Raw genomic sequence first — 21,017 nt, 5'->3', positions numbered from 1 at the left:
GTACGTTTATCTCAGGCATGCTGGCATATCTAGCATGCACGTGTATGTACGGTGCAGTACGTTTATCTCAGGCATGCTGGCATATCTAGCATCGATACAAAAACGCTCACGTCTTAGGCGCGGATGTTCAACGCTGGTCGGCGCTAAACCAGCATACTCAAAAGAAACCGAAAATATCACCAAGGGCTGCTCTTGCCATTGCTGTTCTTTTCTGGGTCTTTACGCACACTCTAGAGAACAAATATCCTCTTACTAAGTCTTGAACGCATGACGTCCGCCACAATAGTTGAGCCGCTATGAGATAAAAAAGCAACTTTTACATGGAAAATAAAGGCGAGTCATTTTTACTAATTCCAGTGCAGGCTTGCAACACCTTTGGAGCATGGTTAGAATACCGAGCCAGCTTTCATTTTCCTGTGACATTTATTGTGATTATGAAACGATAAATGTTGCCCGCCAGACAGTTCTCTTGCAATTGATACCAGCGTATTGCGGTATTCCGGAGAATGACAGGAGAATATGAAGTAGTCATAGAAAGACTTGAGTACCTGAATAGATGTCAGGCATATTTTAGAGGGGATGACGCATAATGATCAAGATTTCATGCCTGTAGGCGAGCAAAGGCGTAACGTATGGAGCTCCTCGTCCATTAAATGAAGATTAGCGAATTCTACTGAGCCGTACTTAATATCATGGCTTAATACCATCGGCTCCGTTTGATGGAGACGTTTCGGAACAGCCATCGACACCGTTTGGGATAAACCATCCGCCCACACTGTGACACCTACGTTCAGTTGAAACTGTGGAGCATATTGCTTTTAAATGTTCAGCATTTAATCACACAATACACTACCAGCTTAAAATAGATGCACTCACCCTTGGACCACTCACTGGGAACTGCGAAATAAGAGACTCCAGCACTTTCGTAACAGAGCCATTCTTTGCGCTTTCGTTCATCTATCTCCATTGCAACGGCCTTTAAGAACAAATTATCAGCACTTGATTATTTTTTCCATGTTTTAGGATCACAATTTATGGCGTTTACGTCCTCCGTTTATTTTAATAATTGGTGCCTTCACCTGCTTCCGTCTTTTTCATTACCGTAGTGCCGAATATGTAACCGCTTGGATTTACTTTCGATATCTGTCGCCAACTGAGCAGCTGTCTACTTCAAGAGTGTCGTCAGAGTGCATTAATTCAAGTCACTACTCAAAGAGCAGCGTCCAGTATGTATTGTGTTATATTTCTCAGCCAGTAGAGCAAATCTTAACTCGGAAGGTGCATCACCTATAATCTGCTGCATTTTTATTTTTGTCTAGCTCTTTTCATTTGTTTTATTTGAATAATCAGAGCGCTAAGGCTTCACAATTGAAGCACCGATCAAAGTTTCCAGCGTCCATCATCACATCAGACCAAGAAGTACTTTTTTGCAGTTTAACACAATTCAATCCTTTCAAGTGCTGTTTTTTTTTTGCGCACGCAGGACTGGCCCCCGCGAATGTGTTTGTTAAGCAGGGCCCCAACAAGCCTGTGCACTGCCGTTTCTGCTTTTCCGGAGAACTTGAGTTCTACGACCTCATAAATTTTCGCACACCAAGACAGTGAGGGCACACATTCCGGACAGTCTTCTTGCCACAAATTCGAGGTGTCAAGTTTTAAGCGCAAGAAGGCATTTACCGCAGACTTTCTAGACTTTCTGAGCCTTTCTATCCACACACAAGGCACTGGTCTTCAAGGCACTGACGAGTAGGGTTGGCGTCGCTCGGTGCGTAGTTTTTTCAAGACAGCACCTGAAAAAAAGGGTACAAAGCGGCAAATACAGTACATATAGCGTATAGTTTCTACAGCTATGCTTCGCCACCTATTTGATTCCAATAAGAGAGCAACTGGAACAAAGGATGTTATTGATATGTATATAATTCGTGCAATATATTTATTTCGCGTGCGTAACACCGCGGCCCACAAGGACTTTCCTAGTAACCTCATATCTTAAATAAAATCTGGGTTGAAAACGACATGTGTGCGTATGCCATGCAACATTCATGACTATGCCTACTGATATCCATAAACATTGCATAGGCCGGTAAGAGAGCAGAAAAAGCTCATTTATGCATCTTAATCGCAGTCCTATATAAAAGAATGAGTTTTGATTGCCCCTTTCCTCTTTTTTATGTAAATTCGAGATATTTATAATTCGATATATAAAAACAGGCATTTAAAGCTTATCTGTAATCTAGACGCAGAAATACAGTGTACCCACAGTATTGACGCACTGCTGGCAGCGCACCGATAGCCGGGCGTTGCTAGGCCTGGCTATCGAAATCGCAGCGGCCACGGTTCCTCGAAACTAGCCACTGCCTTTGATAAGTAGCCTAGTCGTGCTACCAGTACCTTATAAACAAAATAGCTGTTCAAAAAATTGAGACCGCTGGGTTCCGTAATGCCTTCGCCGGCAAAATGAGCGTTACAAGCCAGGCAAGGGCCGTCACTATTGCATAGTTTGTTTGGCTAACTTCATCGCTTGGCCGCGCTAGGGCGGGGAAAATAAATACAAGAGATCCACGATCCCCCATGAATACTCCACGTTGACTTCGTCACAAGGTTTCACAGCGCTGGCAGTGCCAGCTGGTGCCCAAGTCAGGGAAACCCACCCATATTCGCGCTCGAAAAGTGATCGAAGAGGGCCGTTAGGGGACGCGCTCGTTCCAGGGTCACGGTTTGCAGCTCGATACATTGACAGACCGCCGAAATAGAAGTTCAGCACACTGCGCAACTTTTCAATATTTTTGTACGCGATCTTCAGCAAGATATTCTGAGTTTGATGTAGCCAGTAACACTAAATATTTTTGATCGAGTACATCACTGCGATGAGGCACTTCGATGACTCAGAAAATGAACAGTTGACCAACACCGTAGTACGAACTGTAATTATTGCTAACATTGCTAGCATCGCGTTAAACACAACTAAATCAGTATCTGAAATCTAGTTAAGAGGTTAGTACATAAAGTTCTGTTTCCCTTGCCTTACCCCAGCAGTCCTCAAGATACGATAACTTATATTGGGTCGTCTCAGAGTCGTTTTTGTTTCAGCCGTGATAATATATGTTTCGGGGCTTTAAAAAAGTTCACTTTAAAAACGGACGAATAATGACCAGAAATGGTCAAAGAAGAAACCTGTCGCCGTTACATCGCGGTTTTGGCATCCGTCTTCCGACTCAAAAACTGCTCGTCGAATCCCGGTTGCTGCGATAACATTTAAATGCCCGCGAAATGCAAAACGCCCATCGGCTGTGCCGTTTCTGTGCATGTTAAAGAGCCGCATGTTCTCTAAATTACTTGCGAGCCCACGTATACGGTGTTCCTCATAGCCTTTTCATATTTTTCTCGGGACGTTAAACTTCATATACCACGTCTTAAAACAACGAACTGATGTTCCAAATATTACTTCGTTCACTTTAAAAGTTGGAAGCTCGGCTCTTAATTAGACGTATGAGACCTCAAGCCAGAGGCGCTTTATGAAGACTTGAAGAGGAAGCCTTCGGCAACGCACGAAACCCAGTGGAAACTTACGGGACGCGTGGGCACCATCAGAGGCCTCTTATCATCCGGTTTTGCTCCCTTTACACTGATTTCAGAGGCGCCAAGGTTTCAGTGCACACACCAGCACCACTCTTCTTCAGGCGCGCTACCATTCTCAGAGGCTGGCTCTCTTCTGCGCTTTCTTCGTCCGTTGGCAGAGACGCTGGAGGGGGAAGTCGCCTGCAGCTTGTCGTTATCAAGAGCAAGATAATGGCCGCGAAGAGGACAAACACCACCTGCACAAGACAGCAGTCGAGAGCCACATCATTAGGAATTCAAGTCGATATTCTCGCACTGTTCTCTCCAATATATCGCTTCAGCTTCAACTGCTATTTGCTTTCCCAACATTTATCTCAGCTACATGTTGCATAATGTGGAACACTGCAAAGTCTAATTTACGAGGATGTGAAACAAAACAGGCTAACATACCGATACCGCGACAGTTTTGTTAACAGATCCATGATTGTGTCCTTGTTTTTCGTAAACGGGTGTCATGTTTCAGTACTCTCGCGAACAGCTACCTATCACAGCTTTACGCTTTTAATTATGTAAATCACCTATTGTCTTTGCCACCTCCACCATCTCTCTGAGGATAGAAAAGCTCACTCACTGGCTTTTTAATAAATTTGCGAAATTACACTCTTGTGTCACCAAAATAATTTAATTCCTTTAACATCCCAAAACTGCACTATGACTCTGAGTCTCTCAGGTCCTCTAGAGAAGATGGTCATGAATGTTGTCCGCGTAAGTTACTTGGGCGTGCATAGAAATATTAACACGTGAGAAATTTCTATCAAAAAACTACCAAAATTCGGCTCCGTGGGCCATTAGTAAATGCTTATTTCGTGGACAGCACAAGATGACATGGTGAAAAATGACATGAGACGTTAAACACTCGAACTGGGTGGTCACGGCAGTGACCCACCTTGAAATAATTACACATACGTAAAGTACGACAACACAGTAGTGATATCGGACTACAGCTTCTATTTCCTTACTTCTCTGAAATTAATTTTAAGATTTTACACATCCATATTTTACATTAAACTCTATCACCATTTTCTGGCAAGAAGGATATGCATCTAAACGCCTAGGCTATGTTATCAGGAGCGGTGGGTAGAAACAAGTACACTATTAGATCCTACTCTAGACCTGGTATATCCTCTTCATTTTTTAGTTGATTTGAGTATTTTTGCTATCTTAATCGTCCCACTGCGCCGTAACTGTCAAATATCTTTAAATATTATTATAATGCTTGACCATGGGCACACTTCCTATATTTGCATATACAAGTGCGGAGCCGTTGATGTTAGGTCGATATTTCCTTTGTTTATACCGGGAATCAATGCTTCAAATAAAGTGAGCCTATCTTGGTGGTGTGGTTTAGCCGCTCGGTTAGACGCAGTTAATTTTTCGTTTCCTTTGGATAATTTCAGCTTCTACTAGAGATGTTCACCTGCTCGTTTTATCTGCCTCATTGGGATCAAGGAACGCGCCTTTTGTAACTTTTTACTTGGTTAGTGACTGTAAAGCTTTTTTTTTACTTTTCAGTGCCAAATGACATGCGTGTATAATAGCACGGACCAAGCTAAGCAAGGCAGTGCCGAGTATGTGACCTTCTGTCTCCCTGTCTTGTCATCTGCAGCGAAATAGATCTGAACGAATAAGCCCAAGATTCAACATTACTGAAAAATATATCTGGTCGTTCATGCATCGGTGTCTACGAAAGTAACTTATCTTGAGCACCTCTGTTTTAGCACCATAGCGTTAAAAGCCCCGTTCCCCGGAAAACCCGGCGTCAATAAACCGGAAAGTCCCGATTCGTAGACAGAGTACACAAGGAGAAAGTTTCCCTGGAAACAAAGAAGTTTGTCAAGCATAATCGGACCTCCATCTTTGGGTCTAGAGTCGGGCACACTACCTTCACACGGAGGACGAACGTCCGTTCTATGGGATAACTGGACGCCTTTACGAGCACCTGATACAGCACATTAGACGAATTTCATTACAGGAACATTTCAGTAAGTGATAGCAACAATCATATCGATGTCTTCGATAGGGTGCACTGCAGCTACCGCAAGCGACCGCAGGTACCGTTTAACCCTATCGTGTCATACTGCTAAGGTGAATTTAGGTGTCCCCTGCTTTCACTGCTATCATTAATGCAAGTTATTCCTCATGTAAGAACTGCTCTCAGCATGCATAGGAAAACACATTTTCCATGGAACAACAGAGGAACACGTAAGCCAATGAAATCCTCAGCTGCTGATATTTAGAAACTTTACCTGACTTATAAAGTATCTAGCTGCCAGAGGATAGCAGGATTTTTGGATTTCCGGCATGAAGTAAAAAGATAACTCAAACTCTAATCGAATAGTACCGGATGGCATTGACTGAAGTGTGAGCCTTGTCCCAGAGCGCGAGGTTACTCGAAAGCCATTTTAATATAGGAGCTGAGATCGCTTCTAAGAAAGTGAAGTAGTTGAACAGATTGATGATGGGTTTCGCAGCGAAATTACTATAATGAAGAGCCCTTGCTCTCTTTTAGAGGCGACAATTCAGAACTGGCGAAAGCCTACGTGGAAATGCAAATGAAATACACATGACTGGTTATCTGTCTCAAACGACGCATTGAAGTACGTCAGCACATGTGAGACCTGGAATGCCGCCCCGGAAATGTGCCAGAGGTTCTTACACTGACGTAGACGACTGCGTCGATGTGCTGCTCCAGCCGTGTGTGGTGCGACCATCGCAGCCCACGGCGAAAAGGGAAGTTGGTCAGCGACATTGGATCCTCCAGCAGTAAAAGTCTGAAAGAAGAAAGAGAAGCCAGGAAGTTGATGAAGACAAAGCTGTTCCAAAAAGGGTTAACAATCGTAGGCAGTAGAGTTCTGAAAGATACTTCACAACTTTGAAATATGTGTAGGTTGCTCGATACCGCAGCGAACGAAACAATCAACAGCAGAAGGTTTGGCGAAGGGGCAAGTACAATACGGCAGTCTCTGTCCAGAATCGATCCTGCCATAAATTGACGGTCGGAATTTCATACTGCGCAATCACTCGAGGTGGATAGCACGTACCATGCCGTTTTTGCTTCCAAAATCATGCGCGCATAATTCCACATTCGCGCAATGATTTTTTTTATAGCGATGCTGCGATTGAACCTGGTTCATCATCACCCTGACTACGCCCACTGCAGGGCAAAGGCATCTCCCATGTCTCTTCAATTAACCCTGTCCTCTGCCGGCTGCGCCCACCGCATGCCCGTATACCTTCTTAACCTCATCCTCCCACCTATCTTTCTGCCGCCCCTGCTACGCTTGCCTTCTCTTGGAAGCCACTCCGTTATCCTTAAAGACCAAAGGTTATCTTGCCTTCAGATTACACGTCCTGCCCAAGCCTATTTTTTTCTCTTGATTTTGAGTAGGATGTCACTAACCCGTGTTTGTTCCCTCACCCACTCTGCCCGCTTCCGGTCTCTAACGTTACACCTATCACTTTTCTTTCCATAGCTCGCTGCGTTGACCTTTACTTGATCTGAACCCTATTCATTAGCCCCCACGTTTCTGCCTCGAAGGTGAGTACTGGTAAGACACAGCTGTTGGATACTTTTTTTTTGAGGGATACTGATAAACTGCCATTCATGATCTGAGAGAACCTGCCATATGCGCTCCACCCCATTCTTATTCTTCTAGTTATTTCCCTCATGATCCGGATCAATCTGGTTACAGGAGCGAAAAGTTATGGGTTGCGATGCTAATGTTTTTTTATTAGCTTTGACAAATGGCCGTCAATAATATTATCCCTTGACCTCTAAGCTTCAAAAAATCTGAAAACGAGCACTAATTTCTCTTACTGAACCCAGAACATAAGACTTCCTTGGAGCGCCCAGTTCAGATGAGACGGGCCCTCAAATCGACATGCAAAGCGAACAAAAATTCTGTAGATTCAGAAGTAACTGCTATCAGCGACAAAGTTAAAGCTCATCAAGGGTTTCAGTCTTATAAACGGCACGGCAGACGGCCGTTGACAGAGATATCTTGGCAGTGCGAATCCAGAAGGAGGCAACCCCAATGGAATGTCTAGAGATACCTAATGCAGGTGGCCAACTCAGTACTTTAACGTTCTTTGCAGCTTCTCAATAAAAAAAAAGCATTTTTAATGACACACCTTCCAACCACTTCTCACTTACGAAGATGTCCAATAGGTTCACGTGCCATTCGCGATAGGCGAAAAAATGGCTCAAAAAATTGTGCTAGCCATTCCGTTGAGAGTGATATACTGTGCTTCTCATTCTCAAAAAAAAAGGGGGAAAAAGCCCAATAAACTTTACAAAAGCTGTCACAAGTGTAATTTTATAACTGTCTGTTGTGATTGGATCCTAGTTTACTTTTTACATTTTCCCGCTTTTTCCAGTTTGTTCCAGAAGTGCAAAGCCCCTTCCTCACTCAGCTCGAAACAAAGAGATAACTGAACAGGTGGCGCCATGTGGCTTGAGGCAGCACAGAGACAGAAAAAAGAAAATGAAATGAAAACCATCATGTTATAGTGGCCCTCGATTCCAAATGTTTCTTCACATAGAGCGAAAAAATTAAAAGCTCCGCTCAGAAGTATTCCACTCGAGCAGAGCAATCTACAATGTGACAGAAACAACTGGATTGGTGCTTTTCCTTGAGAAATGGAAACGAAGTTTCGGGAGATCGATGATTTTGGACAACATTGTGTAAAGAGAGGAATAAACAGCGGAAAGCGAGTACTTCTATTTCAGAGCTCCCCTTTTGGGGACTCCGAAATATAAGTTTCCTATTTTACTTGTACTTCAGAAAGCTCTCAAACTGCGAACTCTGTCTGGCTCCGCACGCATTGTAAACGTGTTCACTTCCTTTATGTTTGGCGACGCCTTAGATGAAGTAAGAGGTTTGTTGTTGCCGACTAATAACGAAGTTCGGAGGAAGTCTCCTGTTTTGTTTCTGGCGCACAAATCAACAACACCAACCTGGGCTCTTAGTCAAGTCGTGAAAGAAAAATAGAAAAAAAAACTCCATGGCGCTCGCTTGAGCTACATGACGGAAACGCGTGGGCGGTCGCCGTTACGAAATGCTCTCATTCGTCACACATCGATCTTTTTAAGTTATTTTATTTTTCGTTCTTGGCGTGTTCGTTATCGTTATCTTTAAACTCCGCGATGCCAGTCATTCTCTAATTTATATTTACAGGTGACTAGCAGTCCTCATACTACTCCTGCCGCAGTGGTGCTGCGGATAAGGGATACGCCATCACACTGGGATGGTAGGTGCAACTCAGGTTGTTCTTGCCAGGCAATCTCTCGTGACCAATCATTACTTTAACTGCCACCTGCCACCGTGGGCAGTTCGCTCACAAGCGGATGGGCAGGGCTTCACTCCTAGGGCCCAACCTAGGGCTTCAGTTTCTCCGCGACATGTACCCTTTAATGATCACCCATTAATAAAGAGAAAGCAACGTGCAAAGAGTATTCGTGCTGCATCCTTGTCTCCCGATTTAGATCTCTCTTGGTAGCTTAGAGAGCCAGGTATCTTAGAGAGAAATTACTGTGTTAAATGCACATATTTCCTTGCAGAGTTGCTCCTGCCCTTCTGAAACTATCGTTAGTGCGCTATGAAAGAGAGGTTATATAGTAATCATTATTTTATTTGCGTGAGCGGTCTAACGCTATGTAGAGAGCTTTCACGGGTTATAGCAGTCGACAAGTACACGTGATTTGGAACCTTATTCAAAGAATGCACATTCGAATCGCGGGCATAATCTTATGTTATCAAGACACCAAGTAAGTCTATAACTATTTTGTTGTCCTCCCCCTCCTCTCCTATCCTGCCCTTAATTACACATTGGCGGAATGGTTTGTAGCCAGGATCAATAGGTCTATGCAGGGCAATCCGGATTAGTGAGATAGAAATATATAAAAGCTCGGATTCTCTCATAGCCTGACGCCACGGTGGCTGAGGGGTTATGGCGCTCGGCTGCTGGCCCGGAAGACGCGGGTTCGATACCGGCCGCGGCGGTCGAATTTCGATGGAGGCGAAATTCTAGAGTCCCGTGTAGTGTGCAATGTCAGTGCACATTAGAGAACACCAAGTGGTCGAAATTTCGGGAGCCCTTCACTACGGCGTCTCTCATAGCCTGAGTCGCTTTGGGACTTTAAACCCCCATAAAACCATCTCATAACCTGAGTCACTTTGTGACGTTAAATACTCGTAAGCCAAACCCAACCGATATCTGAAGCTATGGCCAATCATAAGGCCAATAACAGAAATATTCTCGTGCAGACCGTTTGCTCGAGATTTGTGGGCGTCCATATACGCTACTCATCACTACAGCGGTTAAAAGATCACCGCGGCAGCGCCCAATATTGAACATATTTTGCGCAAAGTAAACTACCTGCATGCACTGCAGAATACTGACGCTCCACTTCCAGAGGTTGCGGGGGAATTTATTGTTTGATGGAGGGTTCGAAAGGGAGAGGTTTTTTTTTCATAAAAATTGCCATTCTTGCTAGTGAAAGCTTATTGAACAGAGCTCACGATTCGCTAGCAGTCAATGGCTCAATTCAGAAAAAAATAAACTCGTCACATCGCATTGTATTCGCTTTTATAGTTGTTCTCCAGAAAAAGCACAGTTGAGGCCATGGCTTCTGCTAACAAAAGGTTGGAGGAAAAGCGAGCTTCGTTTAGATACCGAAAGTGACAAACTGTCTCGGAAAGACGTGAAGAATTAATATCGCACAGCTTGCCTAAGAACAATATAAAGATGTTAACAAAAGGCGTTCTACGGCAGTAATACAGAACGTTGCTTCAATTTCTGAAATTGCAAACACCACCGATGTGTAGCGCTAATCTCGAGTGCATTGTTTTTACGAGAGTGTCAGCTAAAACGTAAAGCTGGCGTTCCTCAATAAAATGAGTCACAATATCCCCGTATCTCTACATATGAACTTTGCGCTTGTTGCTATCGCCGATATTATCACATGCAGATGTGACGCAGTCCTAGAGACTAATTTATTTTGTACACTAGACAAGTGCCCGTCCGAAGTTCTAACCCCTTCACGTGGAGCTCGTTAGTCATCTTTGTAGCCCACGAGCACTCGATATATTCGACCTGGCTACCTGCGCAACGACCAGCGGGACCGTAGTCATCACGATCATTGTTTGGAAGAGCTAACACTAGGGCTTTCCCTACCTTCGCCTCCATTTTGGTTCCTGCGCGCTAACTAATAAATTTTTCTAAGGCTGAGTGTTCACAACATGAACGAGCGGATTTTTTCTTGATCTGTGTTCGGAACAATCGACAACTCTACTGGTAGTTGTGGAGGGGGGGTCTAAAGAGCCTTATGTTAATTGCCTGCTTCATTTTTGCGCGAACTGTATCGAACCCATTTCCTCTTGATGTCTTCCTAAGAGAGCGCTGAGAAGAACTGCATCCAATGTACTTTCTTACTAAGTGTCTGTTTCGGAACTTTTTGTGGATTGCTTCACGTTTCCTCGGAGCAAAATATGCAAAACTGCCAAGAAAACTGCGCTAGAAAAGGAAACTCTTTTTATGGAACTCCATTTAAAGAGGTCGTGCAAGTAGTGAGTAATACTTGTTGGGGGCTAGTTGGTGCATGCTAGTGGTGAAAAGGAGTCCGCGACGGTGGACTAGAAGTGAATGGCGGTGCTGACTAGCGTGAGACATCTCCAAGCAGAGCAGGAATTCACATCACTGCCGTCAGTTCATCAAAACGGCATGTAGGAACTACCAGTGATTTATAGGTCATGAAATTTGTTTTTTAGATACCTTAGCCTCTTTGGCACAATGACATGGTATTATTTTCTTTAACGCTAACTTCAGTTTATGCTAAGTGGTCAGCCACGGCCCTAATACTACTCAGCACGCTTCGGCGGTCAAACACCTCTCACTCCCTGCCTAAGAAACATTCTTATGTATTAAAATCTACACCCATAAATGCCACTTGTGCACTCGCTTATAAAAAGAGGAACCCTCTAGCATTGCCTTTCTGAATCCGGGTAAAAATTGTGAACGGCGAAGCGCCTTGGTTCTTTTGAGCGCACTTATACAACGCAATGCAGCGTTTCATTACGTAGGCGCATCTGCAGCATTAGTGAGTGGCATTCCGCCGATAATTCTCTGCTTAACTGCTTTATGTGAAGGCAATTCTTATGGAATACAGCTATAACTTCTTTTCTGATACGCTTTAGGTCCACAGTCAGCCTATCTAATGAGGCTAATAAAGAGCGCAGGAAAATTTTCTCACTCCGGATTCCTCACTAGTACCGTCAGCATTTCGGCTTCGAAGTGCGCAACATTTTCATTCGAACTACCACTTATACACATAACGTGGTGAATGAAGCAAAAAAGTCACAGATACCATTACTCCCGTGTACAGAATAAAGTACTGTTCAGGGAGAGCATTCAAGCACCAGTTTTTTGCGTCGTTTATTAAAAAAAACTGTTTAAAGTGCGAAATAGCGATACCAAAATAAAAGGCCTCGCTAGTCACAAGTTTGTTTCAATCAAATATCTATAGATCTAACAGAGTCCAACCTTTACAGTTAAGAGTAAGGTGTCTTCCATTTACTCAAACAATGAAGTTCAGTGTTGAACAGAGGATTTTGATTGGATTGGCCTTCTGTCTTTTTCTGAAATTTTCGCTGCGATGGGGTTTTTCTCTAGAGGGGCGATTTGGGGCCCATTACTGCAGCAAACATTGCGGAAGTGTCAATGCGACTTTCAGAGCCGTGTCGTTCATTTCACCGCGCAGTACAAAAGGTAAGGCTGTCTCCGATCACCTCTGCGTACTTGCGGCCCCATGGCGAATAAAGTGATGTACTTTTAGTATGCCCTCATATTTTTTACCCGCTGGTACAAACACTACTACGAACCACAATATTTTGTATCTTTCAGAAATGACTTTTGTTAATAAAGCTGACCTGTTTGCAGGCAGCTCGTAGACTGCAAGCACGGAAGTGTCATCAAAAAGAGAACACCGTCATTGACACGGCAGCAGCGCAGTTTTCTAAAGTGCCGCCAGATTACGCTAACTATGCACGTTCAAACGGTTTCTGTTTGCGAGACCTGCAACACTGGAGGATTTTAAGAGAAGCCGCAGACCAAAAATCTAAGATGCTGTAAACTACTAACCTCTTCAAGAACCTTGAGATCGTCTCACATTCTGTCCCCGATGCAAGAACACAGTATCCAAAATCCTGAGCCCAGCAAAGCGAAACGCCAGGCAACGTCAGTGGAACTGCGCGAGAGAAGCACTGCCAGCGGTAACGATTCGCCGCACTAAACGAACCACTTTCTTCGAAACGCCTCTCAGCTAGCGGGTCTGCGCCGCTCTGCTATGTGACGCGCCGCGAGGCGTCGCGGCCTTTTGGAGACGCAAGGCAAGGCGACGGTGGCGCAACTCGTGCCTGAGCAGGCAACTCACCAACTACGCCGGGGCGATGTCGAAACGCTAGATGGCGATACCACCAAGACGCCAGGTGGCGCTGAAAGCGCTTCACGGAGGAAAAAAAGGACGGGGGTGGACAGAGAGCGCAGAGGATCGCGCGGCCGACAGACACGATCGAAACACGGCGGGAGAATTTCGCTGCGCCACTATACTCACTGGCACTAGGCGTACCGCAAATGTGAGCCCACAGTAAATGAACGAAAATCACTGTGCTAAGGCGATTTCTATTGTGCTTCTTCTCTTGGAGCTGCGAGGAGACCTTTTTCGCACTTTGTTTAGCTCAGGGCAGCACGTGAAGCTACATAGGGGCTCTCGCCTTCAGACTTGAAGGGGGAAGTGCTGTACCAGAATTTCGGTGCTCCTACACTCACTACTTTGTAGGTGCATCCCAAGCGAGTGCCCTGCACGCTATTTCTGAAGCGAAGTATTGATAGGACGCCCGTTCAATAAAGGCTCCGAATTAAAGGGCGCGCGAAGGATGAGCGACACGATTGACCCAGAAACGTAAAGAAAACAATTGTCAAACAAAAATTTTGGCTGCAAGAAGAAACAAAGCCTTTGGGCCAGTTAGTCTGTGTCAGTTGTGCTTGTCTGTGTAGGAGAGGATTTTTCATTCTTCGTCTTCCTCCTCTTTTTCTGGAATTACAGATCACAAGAAAGCACTCTGCTGGAGCTCTGGTACTACTCTCGTTTGTTATCAGTCTGCCTAGTGTAATAAACACTAAACTTGTTCCGTTAAGGCACGCTTTGACTTGGCTCATTCTGCGAGACGCTTTCATTGGCATCCAGGCTTGTCATTTGCGTTGGCAGTTGCATTAATCCTTTAGACGAGCAAAATGGGCATACTAATAGTAAGTGCAAGTGACCTCTCGTCGTTTTTCGTTGTTCCTCTCTATTTTCCTTCTTCCTCTTTTATGGTCTGGATACCCTGAAGGTTTTCCAAGATTATATTCTTTAATTGAGAACTGCTGCCTGAAAAACCTGTCTACGGTGGTAGAGAGAGAAGAAAGCTTTCCGAACCTTTCAGAGATAGCTTGGATCTGGCAGTACACTCTAAACTGAAAGGAGTAAAAAGGGTGTAAGCTGCCCTCTAGACGACTTGCCGTCGTCTGTGCCAACCTTATATCTGTGTAGGCACCGAATAGAGAGATATTCTGATACAATCTAAACCCGAATGCACGTAACGGGAGTAAAAAAAAGTAAGCCGTCTTTTGTGAAAAAAAAAGGAGTGTGCTAGAGACAGCTTGCTTCCTTTTTACTCCCATTGCGCGCGTGAGGTGAGGTTGTGCAGGGGCACGGTGGCCTGGTGTTTTGTGACGTAAGCATGACTAAATTTTTTTTCGACACTATTTTCATGCAATAACAAAAAAAAACTGGTGATAGCATAGTGCTCTTGTGCAATGGCCAGCTGTGCTGATTTGTTCGCGCCACCGCGGGTTCGAATCCCAGTACCGGCAATATTTATTTTTTTGTTCGAAGCCAAGTTAAAGGTCAAGGCTTTAGGAGTGAATCGTCTTTTGGCAGCTTCCGTCGTGAAGGAGAGCTTCCGCACTAAAAGCTGTCGGGTGATTTTCATATGAGAGGGCTGTTGAAAACCTTACCACATCAAGAATTTAAAACACAACAAAAGTGCTTGGCGCCGGAGTGTGATCTGTCTATGACAGGAGCATGTGGTGCCGCCCTGCATAAAATATTTGAAGCAGCTCAAGTGGTTCAAGCACCTTCCCGTTGGACGTATACAGGTCTTCCCGCACGTGAACAGCACTTCAAACACAGCTTCTTCACCATAAGGGACAAACCTCAGGTCATGATTTATATAGCACCCTATTTTTGTTTTTCTTCGTTAATTTTCCTCTTTCCTGGCTCTTCTATTTGTAATGGCGCTTAAATTACCGAGCTTGTTTGGTGAAGAAAAGAGAACATCAATTCCATATCTGCTGGCTAGTTGCTACACTCAAAAACAGGGGGTGTGCATTGGTTCAAAAGTGGCTCCTGTACTAAGCAACGTCTTTTTCAGTCATGTAGATAAAGCTATTAAAAATTAATATGGGTGTCAATACAAAACGCATCTCAAGGTACGCGGATGATTATCTTGTTTTTGTGGAACACGATGACTTCAATAGGCGGATCGATGAGCTGTTAAAGATTTTTGACGAAAGCTGACGCGGCCTAACTTTCATCTTTGATAAACCTCAAGGGAATGAGCTACAATTTTTAGATATAAGATTGGTAACGAAGCCAGATCACGTGAGAAGGTCCTTCCTACAGAGATCAGAGAAGCCTTTCCTTAGTTTTCGTTTGCCGCATTCGAAGGTTGTTAACTGTGGCATAGCAGTTCCTAGGTGCTGCCATTGCCAAGTCATGCGTCCATGCTATCAGTAAAAGTTATAATCAGCAGGTTCAGAGGCTAAGAATTGCGGGCTTTCCAGATGATGTCTTAGTACTTGCTTGCAGTAAGATACTTGGAAGGTCAAAAGGACAGCATCACAGGAACCTTGAACAAAAGATAGAGAGAAAATTGCTGTTCTACTGTACATTCACCAAACGTCATACCGTTTGAAGCAACTAGCCAGCAGATATGGCATTGATGTTCTCTTTTCTGCACCAAACAAGCTCGGCAAATTATGCACCATTATAGAAACAAGGGCCAGGGGAGAGGAAAAGAAACGAAGAAAAACAAAAAGAGGGTGCCAGATAAAGCATGACCTGAGGTTTGTCCCTTGTGCTGAAGGGGTTGTGCATAAAGTGCCGTTCACGTGCGGCAAGACCTATGTAGGTCAAACTATAAGGTGCTTGAATACCCGCCGACGAGACCGCAACACTTCTTTGAAAGGGGCTCCGTCCTCAAACCTAGCTTTTAACTATAAGGAACTGCCCCTCAAATAACCAACCTAAGTCTTCTTAAAAATTATGTAACCCCATTTTTAATGTAACTAGGATCCTGTACGAACACAAAGATAAACTAACAAGGGCAATCAGTGAAGCGTTTCATACTCATGAAAACATTGACTCTTGCGTGAACACCTTCTCTGTAACAGTTCATGACTGTCAACTAATGTATCTTGATTTAAGTGATTGATGTATCACTATGGCTTTTGGTGCTGCGCAGGCGCTCCTGGTTGTTAAAAGTGTATATTTTGCGTGTTTTTTTCTAATAAACTTTCAGTTGATAGTCAGCGCCGGTCCTGTTGTCTTCTTTCTTTGTCCCTTGTCTCAGAGCCGGTATTCCCAGCAGAAACATTGACTGAATGGTTATAACCTCGAACGCGACAACTCATCGCTTGCTTTTGCTAGAGCTGGCGTACTATGGAGGAATTTAATAAAACGGGGCTTACTTTGTGGCAACTGGTGAAAGTGACAACGAAGCAATGATGTTGAACATATTCCTCTTGCCATGGCTTGTTGTAGCGACGTCATTCGAGACGTCTCTGCGTACTGACCAATCAGAGTAGCATGCGTCCTTTCCTGTGGCGCAGACTCCACCGACAACGGCACCGTAAAGCTTACTTACGAGACAGTTACCACTAACGCAACAAAATGAGACAGGAATGCATCCTTAATGCGTTATTACTGCTACGTCTAGGTCAACACAGCTGTCAAAACCTCTCTAAAATATCTCCATTCTAACAGCAAATAAAACACGCATTAAGCACATGAAGGCATTGAAAAAATTTTATGGGCGGAATTTATAAAGCAAATTTATGTTATCGCTGTCTTTGCTCGGAGCCTGTACTATTTACATGCACTACTGGGGACAAAAGTTTCCGGGACGTGAGTTCTAGGAAAAAAGTTTATTGTAGCTCCACCGCGCTTCCCATTCGCCGGATATTGTAGGAAGGCATTAAATGCATCCTTGCTCTCTTGCTCTCTTCCTTGCTCTCCGTGAGGCGGAGCTACAATAAACGTTTTTCCTAGAACTCGCGTCCCGGAAACTTTTGTCCTGCAATAGTACATACATGTAGCATGATGTTATGGGTAGCATGTTCACAGGGCACCTTTATTCTGATGTAATACGTCCATGGTGCAAAAAGTAAAATTTCTTCAAGTGTTCCATACAACGTGATTATAATGCTATAATGCCTGGTGTTCGGACTTGTATTGTGTAGTCTAGCTGAAACCTGTTTAAACCCATGCCTCATCAAGAAGCGCAGTTCACAAGATGGCACACTTGTCAACGTTCGTGCTGCGAGGGAAAACAAATGGCGTTTGCAAGGGTCTGCCCAGGGTCTCCAGGAAGTCCTCCTCCACGGAGGTTGCGCACGGAGTTGGCGCAAACAACCCCGTTATTGTCTCGCGTCCACTCCAGCACGCACCTTTGAAATCTCCGCAGCCCTAATTTAAATCAAGTGGCCAGGCAGGCGCCTTTATGAAAGAGAGCGGCTGCAGCTTGCTTTCAAATGCTAGCGGCAGCGCGGAATCTGTTTGCCGAAGTTATTCGCCAGAGAGCACTAATTAATTTAATGGGGCGTGCTTGACGGCGCAGCGCAGACTGCGCATAATTTAATGGTTGCATTGTCGAAATAATATGTCGTCGTTTCAGGCCCAATGTTGTGTTACTCTGAAAAGTTTGTGGGTCATGTAGAGTTTGTTGAAAAAGTTACCAAATTTCCTCCACCTCCGTACTCAGCAAGTGCGAATGGTAGCTTCATTGTGCCTCAAGCGAGAGTATGTTCCTTGATGAAAAAACAGATTCTAAAGGCCACAGATGATATATTCTCGGAAGGGCCAGCTCTTCCCGCGTCGTATTTATAAATCCTAGTCACGACATAGCCTGTCCTCCAGTTGCGTAATAGTTTCGGTGAGTTGGCGACACATATTAAGCAAATAATGGCGCGTCAGAAAAAGACGAATTGGAAGGGTAACACACACACAGAAATTTCTTTCAGCTGAGCATGTATGTAGTCCAGCTGTCAGTGATTGATATTGTATCAATACTCATGCATGCTCAATGTCAGGACTTGCTTATCGTACTGAGCTTCTAGATGTTCTTAGTTTTTGGTCTTTTTTTTATCGTGGGTGTGTGTTCAACGTTCTGGCAGTCATGCAATAAAGCTATAAGTTGGCGCTTGTGCGTCTGTTGCCCGCTCATCCTGGTATTTTTCTGCCGCACCATTATTCGTTTAAATCATGGTTAAAGGAACTTGTGTAAGCATTTGAAAGCACTCTGAAATATTCAAGTAAAGTAGGCACTAAGCAGAATCAAAACTGTGATTTTCAATAAAAATGACGCAGTTCTTCATCAAGCTTTGAAGGCCTAGAGAAATCATTCGCCAGTACGTTAATTTGTACATTTTCTATTATGACTTCTCCATGAGTAATGATAAATATCATAGCCACTGGTAGCGCATCCCAGTCTCGCTCTGCTCTTGCTAGAACTTGTGTGACGGTCCAACAAACCTATGGGAACACTTTAGCTGGCCTTTGTCGCTGCGCTTATTGACAACGCAGCAGAGTGACTAGGCGAATTACTCTGCTATCAATAAAGCCCTGAGTAACACCATATCAAAGAAAGTGTTCTGTTGGCCTCATGAGCAGAAAGGCATGCAGAGATCAATATGGTAAAGCAGGCACGTATTACACGCAAGATGGCGGTGCATAACAAAGGAGAAAGAGGAATTCATATTCCCAAGGGTTTTTGAAGTTTAAGTCATTTGAGCGAATTTTTTCTAGCACTCTATTTGCTTGTTTTTCCTTTAAACAACAGCAGACCTCCGAATTACTATATAATTTTTTTTTATTTATCATTCAATCCTGCAGCTTCCAAGCGGATAACAGCAGGGGCGAATGACAAACATATCGCATGTGTTTTAGGCCAAAAATATATACATAATGACAGGAAAGTAATAGTATGACACAAAAACGCGTCTAGTTAATGCCGATGAAAGAGGGTAATGGTCATCGCAGATAAATTTCTTCTCTATCTAATCCTGCTGAGTTCTCCTCAACAAATACATTATTATCCAGTCCTGCGAACTAGTTCCATATCTTATGCACGAGTGAAAGTGAACTCTATTCAGGTGCGAAAACGCTTTCTCTATTAGACGACTCCGGTTCACAGCCCTCCCCTTTCCCCGCTTTCATGTACATAAATGCCAATGTATCACGTAATTAATGCAAAAGTGGGGTCTCACTATAGCACAATATCTGTTGGACGCGAAGTTAGCAAAAATATTTAGAGAGAACGGTAATTAGGCATTTTAACGCAAGAACTCGCGACGAATAAGCGGGAACCGCCTAGGAACAGATCGTTGCATGGTTTCGCTAACAGCATCGCCGTGTTTATCACGGTTGCAACGCATCTTCAAAGCTGTGCGGAACCTGCCGCCGGCCTTTGCCCCTGTTATCCTGCAAGTCGACTTTCTGGGAATAGTGAACAGCGAATTAGGTCTCATCTGGCAACCATTGTGAAGGAATGTTCCGTTCAAGGCCACTGCATCGACAGCGACATGAGCAACGTTCGTGGGTAAGAGAGACTAACGGAAAGCCTAAGCTTTCAAAGAACGTACCAACAGCCTAGTAGTGCGGATCACTGACTTTCGCGTATTCGCCCAGTACTGTAACTTTCACGCTTTTAATTAAAATATTCGAAAAATGCGTGCCTATTACTGATCCTGTGACTGAGAGGTCGTCGTTGTTGGCTCAGTGCTTTGCCGTTGTCTGTCAGTTGCTTTTGCTTTGAGGCGATTTGAAAGTTTACCTCGGTCTCTTACAGATACCTGGCTTTTAGCCGAATGTATCTAACAGCGAGCTTCGAGATTGGAAAGCTTCTGGGTTTAACATCTACAGATTTTACAAAAAGTCGAAAATGCGTCGGAGCTGTTTTTTATTGCCGTTCCTGGCCGCCTTGCTTCTTAAGGCACAGATATTGCGCAAGGCTTCGAAATTATTGGGGTTGAGCTTCATGAATATTTAAAGAGGATGAATTTTGGCATTTGATATCGAGCCCGATCGCCGAATTTCTTTTCTAGATAAATTGCAGTACGCTACGTAAATGACTATTCCGTGTATTTCTTGTTTTTCTATTCGTTTGGTCAGGCATCTTTTTTTTTATTCAGATACCCTAAAGGCCCTTATGGGCATTACATAGGGGGGGGGGGGGTTAACAACAGGATATTTCAAACAAAATTAGGGGGGGGGGGGGGGCAAGGCAATATAGAACATCGCGGTAAGGATCACCGAATACAACAAGAAAATATAAAAAGAAAAAAAGGAGAGAGAATTGCATACATGATGAAAAAAAAACAACAACAACACTCCGTACAAAGCATGTAGATACACTTACAATGCGTCAAAGGCATAAAATTCTGCTTTTACCCAACATGCGTAAAACTGCGTTTCAAATTACTTACAAATGAGTCATTATCACGTATAGAAGCAAGTTCTTTTGGCAGCTTATTCCAGTGATGAATAGCTAGAAAGAGCGGTGATTGTCGCAGGAGATTCGTACGCGCAAACATGGGACGCACTTTGAAGGGATGGTCGAGGCGGGGGAAAATTTTTTGTGGGGGTTTGATATGGGATGCTGTAAAGGATGACGGGGCATGATACAATCTGTGGAAGTGGGAAAGTAGTGCTAACAGTCGTCGTGTTTCTAGAGACGGTAATTGGAGGGACTTTTTGATAGCCGTGATGCTGGATGTTCTAGAGTATGTTTTAGTGATGAAGCGTGCTGCTTTATTTTGTAAAGATTCCAGCTTGTTTATTAGGTAAGTCTGATTTCGATTCCATATTATGGAAGCGTATTCAATCTTTGAGCGAACTAGAGCTGTGTAAGCTAATAATTTAGTTGACTGATTTGCTAAATATAAATTTCGCCTAATGAAACCAAGTGTTTTATTTGCTTTCGAAATTATTTCATCAATGTGATCATTCCATGTAAGGTTAGAAGTTAAATGGACTCCCAAATATTTTAATGTATACACATTCTCTATGCATATGCTGTTCA

General features: G+C 43.9%; 1 long non-coding RNA gene across 1 annotated transcript; it reads right to left on the bottom strand.

The window, feature by feature from the left end:
- Positions 1–420: 420 nt before the first annotated feature.
- LOC144135097 (uncharacterized) lies at positions 421–13,037 on the bottom strand. Its single transcript, XR_013315372.1, has 4 exons — positions 12,757–13,037; positions 6,275–6,389; positions 3,571–3,815; positions 421–1,790 (listed from the first exon to the last, which is right to left on the bottom strand). It is a non-coding gene; the product is annotated as an uncharacterized LOC144135097 (long non-coding RNA).
- Between the last annotated feature and the right edge of the window lie 7,980 nt (positions 13,038–21,017).

Source organism: Amblyomma americanum, chromosome 5, assembly GCF_052857255.1.
Source record: "Amblyomma americanum isolate KBUSLIRL-KWMA chromosome 5, ASM5285725v1, whole genome shotgun sequence".
Classification (NCBI taxonomy): Eukaryota; Metazoa; Arthropoda; class Arachnida; order Ixodida; family Ixodidae; genus Amblyomma; species Amblyomma americanum.
Note: the sequence above shows the minus strand (reverse complement) of the source record. Positions and strands in the feature narration are given on the sequence as shown.